Raw genomic sequence first — 10,719 nt, 5'->3', positions numbered from 1 at the left:
ACTTGAATCTTAGTCAAATAAGGTGGCTTGAATTTTTGAAATATTATGACATGAGTGTTATTTATCATCCAAGAAAGGCATATGTGGTTGCCGATGTTCTTACTAGATTGTTGTAACACCTCAAAAATTTTGTAAGCTTAGACCTAAACCATTATTCGTATGTGTATAGAGTCGTACCAAGTGATTCTTCATTGTACATAGGTGTTAAGGTCAATTATTTAGTGTGGAAATAGATTTGGAGATGAATTAAGGTCACAAGAATCCTCTAGCACAAAGTTGAATTAAAAACTTTTTTACCGATTGAATTTCGATATAAGATTTTACTTGGGTCAACTTAAAATGATGACTCGTGGGGGAGTCTACAACCTATAGACCAGGGTCGTAATGTCACGACCCAACCCCGTAGGCCGCAACTGGGTTCCGACCTGGACCCTCTCATGCGTATTTATCAACTACACTTAAGTTGAACCGTGTGTGATGTGATACTATATACAAAAAACCCAATAGTTTAAAACCTTTTAATGTACATGTAGCCTCTTTCATTTATTTCATATCATGAAAAGGCACGCGAGCCGACAAGGCTGCTATAACAAAAACATTCACAACATATTGAATAGGCAACATCGAAACTAACTCACAAACAACCCACAAATACATATGTCTACAGACCTCTAAGAATAGTAACAACAACATATGGCGGGACAAGGCCCCCATCGTACCCCTGAATGTACAAATATATACATTAAGTGACCAGCATCAAAATTTAGGCTCTAGAACAGTGAAGCACTTCCGACACAGCTGAGAGGAACTCCTATGCTGATGGATCTCCAGAATAAACATCTGTACCTGCGGGCATGAAATGTAGCCCCCCGAGAAAAGGGGGGTCAGTATGATATATGTACTGAGTATGTAAAGTATAACACATCGTAACTGAGATCATAATTGAAATAGGGATGCAGGGGATAAGTATAACTATTAACAAATTACAGTACCTGCACCTTAGGACACATAATCCTATACACCATCATATACTGTGCCCGGCCCTCTAGTGAACTCGGTGTCATCATCATTACTTCATAATCACATATCATCGTATCATAATGCATTTCATTTCATCATATCATCGTATATGATATCATACCATCGTATACGGTATCATCTTATCATGTATATCATCGTATCATACCCGGTTCACTGCGGGGCTCAGGGTCATAATGTATTGCTTTAATCTCATATGCATGCCTACATAAAGTATCTGGCCCTTTAGTGAGGGACTCAGTAAATGGAGTGATGTACGTCTATAGCGTACCATCATAATATACATATGTACCCGGCCCTCTAAGGAGGGACTCGGTGTTCCTTCCTTATTTCACCACATATACTATCATATTACAGCCGGCCTGGGACTCGGTGAATAATCGTATCGTCATAACATATAACATATATCACACCTCACGTACGGCATCATCTCCTCGTGCGTGGAACTATACACATCCGGCCCGGGATGCGGTGAAAGAAGCAGTAACACTGTGCACGATAACATATCCCGTCCCATCATGGGACTCGAGGAAGGATGGGTTACAGTATGCACGAGTAGAGTAGTGAGAAACCATATGCAACTAAGTCATTATCTAAGACTCGATGAAACAGTCAAGTGAACCGTCACCTGAAGACTGGGGGAGTAATTATCCGAGGTATCCCTTTAGATGTCATTAGGGCTTACATCAGTTGGGGCTTCAGGGATCACAAACATGCATCAAAATAATGCCACATAATTTATGCAATCAGAAATATAGTCTATGCAATCAGAAACACAATTTATCTAGTCAAAGACTCAACTCATGCAATCAACGGCATTTATCATTTCAGAGCCTCTAAAAAGAGGAGCTAGTACCTCTACTTACTATTCATTATATAGCAGGTTCGAGAATAGTAGTTTGACTACTTTCAGACACTTGATGTTCAGGAGTGACTACAAGTCACGAGTTACAATCAGAGCTCATAAATGGAATTACCTCTAAACCTATATCATATACCATTTCACTTAAAGTTAAGCCATTCCAAAGGAAAGAAGAAATAGGCTTTACATGTACTAGTTTTCATCACATAGAAGACAAAAAGGCAATGACTCAGCTATTGCAGAAGTTCTAATACCAAGAAGTAAACAAGAGTCTCGACTCATACTCAGGGCTTTACAAAAGGATTGAATCCCAAATATCGTATACATATCATTCATAACTTATATCTAAGACATGCCAAAAGAAAAGAAGAATAGTTCTACATATCTATTCCAAAAACACGCCAAAGGAAAGCTTCACATACCTTGTATGGACTTCTCTTAATCACGTCCACATCGTTGTCCTCGAAACCTATTTAACATGGAAGTAATGTAAGTATTAACAACCTTGGACTTTTCAGCCACTTAGACTACCCACGAGTATTCATAACATTCATCCCTTCGCTCGCCTTCTCGGCTAGTTCCTTAACTAGTTAGGATGTTAACGAAAATCGGGCAGCACCTCCCCTATAATGTGCCCTATACGAATTCCCAACCATGTCCTTAGCACCTTCAGACAACCAACAATGCAACCATCAGCCCATACATATACATATTATGACCAAAATTACACAATATAAACCCCCAACAATTCACTCGAAACTAAGATACCAAAACTAGAGTTTTTAATTTTTCTTTCGCAAATTCTTTAATTGCAAAGCGGAGAGTCATGTGGATGCAACCAGAAGCTCCCACACCTCATTTAGATAACTTTTATACCCTGGAACACGCCACAACACAACCAGCAGCAGCCCCTACGCGTACAACACCTTATTTCGACAACAACTTAACTATAGCGATTCCAAATTCGTTTATTCCGAACGCTGAACTTTTCAAACCTTTTACCCAACTTCCATCAGCTACTAAGGTGTGTAATACACCATAATTTAACATCATAAACTTCAAATTAGAGGGGAAGAACTTACCTTTCCCGAAATTGGCTAGAACTCGCCGAAATCGCGCCTCGGAATTGTTTTCACGTGCTGAATCGTTGTGGCAGCTTGTTGTCCAATTTTTGCTGCACCAAATCCTAATCTTATACTACTAATACTTCCATATCATCGTGGTATACGCTATATAATTAATTTACGGAATGAAATCGGGACTTACCTTATTTTTCTCCCAAACCGTCGCAATTTTCTCCTTAGCTCTTAGGGTTTTCTTTTCTCACGTTGCTGCTGGAAATTTGTTAATGAACTGAAGTAATTAGGATACATATCAACTTATATAGGTGGTACCAAGGGGTGACACGTTTCAGCCCCTAAGGATGACACGTGTCAAGCCATGATTGGCCACCGTGTCATGCTGCCAGTTAGGGGCTGCCACGTGGCAGCGGGGTCCACCTCCCCCAAGAAGCTGCATCACCTACTTGACCCTAAGTAGGTGCATCACCTGCTTGCTTGAGGTGATGCCACGTGTCGCTCCTCCATTGGCTTCCACGCGTCGTCTTTTTCCCTTCCTCGCGGGTTCGTAATCTCGTCTTACTTTAAGAGCTCATGTAATCCGAACTACGTAAGCTTGGTATATCCTTAAGAAACTTAAGTGTATAAGACTCTTAACTTAGTGTCTTACGTAGGTAAATCGAGTCCTACGACTCATTTCTTAGCCTCCAACTCTTTTCGGATTCTTATGACTCTATCTCCAACCTCCCTTCTCGCGAGGTATCACAATCTTCTTTCCTTAGAGTTGTTTGATAGTGTCGTAGCTTATCCGGCTCACATGATAGTGTCTAAGGAACTTAAGAAGACGTTTCGAGCTCAAGAGTGCGGGGTGTAACACGTAAAGTCAAGGTGAAAATTTCAATAGCCTCTAATTTTGGACATGACTTCTATGGATGCTTCCAACGGATCGTAGAAAGTCCTACAGACAGTAGATCCCGTCTTAAGACACTTTGGCAGCTTCAAGTCAGGGACATTTTGGTCTTTTCTCATTTTTTAACTCCTAAAATATGTAATTTTGGGATATATTGAATGATCTATATCTACCCAAACCCTTCAAAGCTTCCCCATTCCCTCTCATTCTCCTAAAATCATCTAAGGGGATCAAGGTTTTCTCTCAAGGGTCTTTTTCTCCATCAAGATAGCGTACAAGTTCAACCTCCATTGCTTTTGGTATTTGATTTTCAAGGTATGTGAAAATTTACCAATGGAATTCTTCCATACATTAGGTCCCAAGAGATCTCAATCCTTTAAGTCTCTTTCACCCAGTTCAATTAGGGTTTATGTCAATCTTCATTGGTTCTTTTATTATGATTCAATTGATGTTCTTCTACTTTATTGTGCATTATTTACCTAAAATACATGATTTATAATTGATTTCATATTTACACATGGATTAAGCTTTGAAATTTACTTATGAACTATGAATTATGATCATGAATTTGATGAAGGATTTATGAATATTTTTATGAAAATAATGAAGTATGTTTAGAGGATGCTTTTGAGTAAGTGTCAATGATTTGTGAATGGTTTTCTCACAATATGAAGGAAACCATGATTTATATACTTAAAAAGGTAGTGTCAATATTAAATATGTTATGAATCATGATTTGAAAGGAGTTGCTCTTATACGATTTTATGATGGGGATTGGTAAATAATTATTGCCTTTCCTAATATTATGTTTTGATAATTGAATTTATCTATTCTGTTAGGATTTGACTTAGCACCGAAAGGGCTTGAGGTGCAGGCTTGTTAAGGGAGTCTCTAGTAGCAACCTCTAGTCCCAAACTATGTGTCCCATAGTTTTTCTTAAATGACTTAGCTATAGGTTGTCTTAAATGACTTAGCTAGTGGATCCACCATAGCTTATGATGAAATGATACAGAATCTATCTTGGCAAGTAGCTTCTCCTTTTTTGGTGTAGGAGTTATACTGGATTTCATGTTATGGATCACATGGTCTTATTGTTGGTTATGGTTAATTATGTTTTTCCTTAAATCACTTCACTATTTCTTTTAATAATGCATTGACCTTATCTCATAATTTATGGTTTACTTTCAAGTTTTTAAAGTACTTTGGTCATGCATTCATATTTATGCCCACTATGATGTCTTATGTGATTCCGGGGGGGGGGGGGGGATTAGGAAGGATGCAAGAGACTGGATGAATGACATGCATATTTCTCACATAATGAGTATATTTCATGTACTAATGTATACTTTTGACTATATTATTTCATAATATAGGTCACGATGCTTTTGCCCATTCTCGTGGCTTGTACAAGTTCCATTAGGAGTTGCTTGCTTGGGTGAGTACTCATGTTTCGAGAGTGCAACCACTTATGTCATCTTTCATCTCAAACTCATGTTATTTTATTATGTCTTGAGTGAGATAGTGCTTGTCATATGCCCTAATCTATGTTAGTAGAGGATTGTCAGACTAGACTAGTATGATTTTCGTTTATTTCATATGTTATGTTCGGATTCTCTTTTATCGAGATTTCTTCTTTTGAGGCTTATCTTTTGTATTTTTATTTACTCTTGATTTCATGTTACCTTATGTCATGTTATGTATGTTAAGACGCTCGTTTAGGATCTATCGGGATCTTATTCGCCGTGTCACATCTAGGGTCTAGCTTGGGTCGTGACACATATGGAAAAAAAACACGCGACAACTCAGTACTAGACAAAGTAACATAAAAAGGAAAATTCCCTAATAGTCTTCATAGCCTATTGAAGATAAGCAATGGACGTATCTACGCAGATCCTCGAGACTCTACTAGACTTTGCTTGTACACACGTATGACCTACGAACCTGGGTCTCTAAAGATAATTTATCACGATCCAAAAATTGGGTATGATAGCACCTACCTTATCCACCAAGATAGCTTATCCTAAACAATCTGCAAAAAGGGTAAATGTGAAAGTAAGAGAGAAAATAAGAACTAAACATAACTTGAGTATTGCAGAAATCATAATATAACAACACCTTCCCCAAAACCTAATGTCACATGTACATGCTACTAATTAATACAATTGATTCAAAGAAAATATAAGTCTAAATGTCTTCAGTACTAGAATAGTAGAAAGACATAATCAAGAGCATGTGACGTCTACCAAAATGACAAGCAGCTACCTCAAAGACTCCAAAAATGGCCTCGGACGAAGATGAAGGAGGAATGATCAAGACGATCCAGGATCATAACCTACACAGGTGTAGAAAGAAAGAGAATGATATCAAAGCCATAGAGGTACTTAACACGCATCCCTAGCTGACCTAAATAAAGTAATGTCAAACACAAGTACCCTGACACGCCATCCGAACCTTCAGATACTTCAACCTGGACAAGAATCACAACCAGCCAATCCTAACAGTTTCATAATATAACAAGAGCAACACAATACAGGTGATACACCATAATTCACATAATTAGAATATTCATAACATAATTACTACATTCCAGAATCAATAACCACGATATAATAGTAATCACTCATAAAGGTTAAGTAAAGACAATGAAGAGCAATGCAATGTGATGCAAATGTCAAATTGAGTAATATATGTTTGTCCTGTTGATACACATCCTCTACCTAGCAACACGGGATAATAGGGGATATATCAGTACATACACCCACCCTGTCATGGGGTACGTCCCTCTAATATCATATCATCCCTAATGCAAGGCACATTCCTCGAATATAGTATCAGCCGTGGTGCGTGGCACGTCCCTCGAAAATGGCTCCTCCTCTTTGTCCTCTTTTTCATCCCTTTCACAAAATAGCCATCACAATAGTGTCTCATAACTAATGCAAATAAACATATTCATATGCATAATGAGAGGATGATAACTTCCACATTAATAAATAATCAAACATAATCGTGGCACATCACACATTATCAAATCAACAGATTCATTTTATCCCTACATGATTATTACTAATATTGGAACAACAATTGATAAAAGTAGAATAATGCAAGGACCTTCTCCATTTTCCATTACTCCTAAACACACAAGAAAGGTATACATGGTTCAACACACTTTAAAGAAGGTCTCAGTTCCACTTGCCCTAAAAAAGGATAAAATAAACTTAGCACTTGATCCTTCCCTTATCGACTCGCCTCTGAATCCACATAATCTAATCAAATATAGAATTCCTGTAATAAATCATGAACATCGATACCCATAATGCTGATTTTGGAAATCAGGTCCAAATCAATCCAAAAAGTCATTTTCGAAGGCTAAGAGTTATTGTGAAATTTTATGGAAAATCATAATGCCCAATAAATTCAGAACTCACAAGTCAAATCGAATTGGAAAATGAGTTAAAACCATTCTTGAAAGTCAAATTTACTTAAATATAAAGTTCATGAGAAAACCCACAAAGTTTGAATTCAAAAATCAATGATTTGATGATAGAATCATGAAATAATCAATGGGTAATGAAGAAATGGGGTTAAAATTACTTACCCACAAGTTTTATCATGAAAAATCTCTTTGATCGCCTCTACCGAGCTCCCAAGGTCCAAAAATGGTGAAATGGAAAGTAAACCCCGATTTTGGAAATTCATTAAACTACCAGGCGGATTACTATGCGCAAACGTGGTCACCCTTACGCAATCAAGGAGACCAAATGGCCTAACCCTTCGTGATGACAGGCCCCCACAAACGCGAAGGGAAAGCAGATTAGCCTTCCTTGAAAGAAGCTAAGGCCACACGAATGGGAAGGCTAGACCACCTAACCCTTCGCGAACATGAATGAGGCTCCACGAATGCGAAAGTCAAACCACAACAACCTTCACAATTACAACCGAGCTCAGCGAATGCGAAGGTGGCACTAGACACCATAACATCAACAATCACCAATGCACAAAACATTCACTGAAAGGACTCTCGGGGTTCATTCAGGATTCCGTGCACACAAACCAAATATGCTATCCCATTAATTCTATGTTGTGGACTCAATAGAACCGTCAAAACACGGATTCAAGGTCTCCTTGACTTGCCACCCCCTAAAGCCAAAGTAAACTACTTTCACTCAAAAAGACTAAAATGCTCTCAGAACCCCTGAAAAATAAATTGAAGCTCTACCTAGGCCTAATATCACTTTCTGAATCCAACGGAATTGACTAAATTCCCATTCGAGCACCCAAACTTCAAATGCTGACCAAAGTCAAGTTTTTGCCTTAAATTCCACTAAGTCACAACACAAGCGTTCAAATCACCATAAAAACCTTGAAACTAAAAATGACAACACTCCTAGACCAAATTCCGCATTCTAGAGTTGATGAATTCCAATACGAGACTTGTAGCTCGGATGTTAACTCAAGTCACTTTTAACAACTTAAAGCTTTCAAAATTCTAAAACTTCTAAAAATCTTAACCTTTTGATTCGGTTTCAATTTTAACCTCAAATATTGATCAAACATGACTAAGACAATTATCAGGAGGAATAAAACGGTAATTTTCCTAAGAATTCCCGAAAATGACTTTTAGAGTCATTATAATTTGGTTATAAAGTTTGGGATAACTTATCCCAGAATTAATAATTAGTAGTGTAATAAGTTGTTCCAACCTTTGGGTGGAATATTAATATCGGATTAACTTATAACGGAATAAAATAGGTAAAATGATAAGTTATTTCTTTAAATCTGTTTCATACATCACTTTTCACATTAATATATAGCCACAGTATTTTTAATATCATGTATAATAAAATTCACAACCTTTACTACTCCTTATTTTTATGATAATTCATCATATTTTTTTATTAAAAATTACACTATAAAAATATATTTTTTATTTATGAAAATTTGATCAATTACTATATTTATTTATATTTTGATTTCTCTACTATGGAATTACATATTTTTAATTGTATATTTTTGTAGTGACTTGATAGCTTCTATTTTATATATCAGTTAAAGTGAAGATAACTTTAATATTTTGTGATTTAAGAGTGACATATTCTCAAATAAAGTGATATAAATAATAAATTATTTTTAGTATAACAAACTTAAGATGGAAGTTCTAGTTTTAAGATAAATAAGATGAAAGTTTTATCTTTAAACACATACAGTACCATCATGGGAATACACACACAAAATATTTAATCTAAATAAGATGAAAGTTTTATTTTTAAGAAAAAATAACTAAACCTTACAAAGAAAGTATTAAAAAAACTAAATAAACTGAAAGATATTTTTGTAAACAAACAATTTTTTCTTAAAATTTATGCAATGCTTATTATTTTGAATATAATAAATCAAAAGTCAATAAGAAATAATCTCAGCATAACTTATCATATCCTATCATATCATCAATAAATACAAGAGTAAACACAAGAATATACTCGGAACTAAGTTAAAATACGGTAATATATGGTGTTTGAATGTGTAGAGTTACCCCAGATCTCCACCCTACACTTGAAACTTTTATTCGTTCTCGAACAACCCATCTTATCCTCTACACACCCAATCTCATATTCGTGCTAGGAAGATAAGTTTACTCACAAACTCTTATTCACATAAATAGTTTAATCATGATCTAGAATTTACTCATTTAAGCACAACTGTCAAACTCGAGGCTAATAATACCAACATCACAACTACTAGACTAACTCTTTATCACATATACAGGGCCAATATGTCAAGATGCAACTACTAAAGTTATCAAGTTACTAGTTCTAACTATTAAGTGCCCTCACAATCAACGAGTTGCCCATTTTTTCATACATCATCAATATAATATCAACAAGGCATGAGCATATCAAGTCGCTCACTCTCAAAAATAAATCCAATACATATCAATACATACTATAGGCTTGCGAATAATGTATTACTAAGTTGGTCAAAGAATATAACTATAAGATCACAAGGACTTTTTTAGGTTGTAATGTCGGCTAAGGGACTGGTAGGAATTATTTGATTACAAATAGTGACTCCTCTTTCCTATGCACTTTAATACATTGACTGTATCTGCATATCTCATCATTAGATTAGTAAATGCTTTCTTACTATATCCACATATTCAATATGCTCAATGTTCCACTCACCTCTCAGGATCAGACAATAAGTGTAGAATAATCACAAGTTCACATTATAAGCAGTGATCATAAAAGATAGTTCAACAGGTCACTTGTTTATTAATACAAGCAATCATTAACTCAATCATAATGTAATATAATCTATGTCAGAAGACCAATCAACATGCTATACAACTCAATCACATACAAGAGATTATGCAAAGTCTAACTCCAAATAAACCATATTTTACCTCAATCAAAGAACTTAAAATAAGCAAGCTAAATAAATGATAACCTACCTCAAAATGCTCAAAGTCTAAGACAAGCAAAATAAGAGTAATTTATTATCTACTCTTCAAACAAGGGTATTGGGCATTCAAACTCACCTAATTCCAACTTTATCAAAGCCTAATCATTTGTCCAAAAGTTATTTCATCATATGAAAGGTTTCCATGAACATACTAATCTCATTCATGGAGTTTCAACCTCTCTTGAACATTTTATATGCTCAAAGAACCAATTTTTATGAAAGTTTTAGATTTTTCCAATGTCATAAACAATAGTTAAGACCATAATTTCATCTTAAGAAGTAGGATTAAATGATTTAGAATCAAAATACATACATAATTACACCACTCATAGATTTTCCCACCAATTTCAAGAGTTTTAAGGTTTCAATCCATAATCCCCATAAAGATCATG

This window comes from Solanum dulcamara, chromosome 1 (genome assembly GCF_947179165.1).
Source record: "Solanum dulcamara chromosome 1, daSolDulc1.2, whole genome shotgun sequence".
NCBI lineage: Eukaryota > Viridiplantae > Streptophyta > Magnoliopsida > Solanales > Solanaceae > Solanum > Solanum dulcamara.
This window is presented reverse-complemented; position numbering follows the sequence as displayed.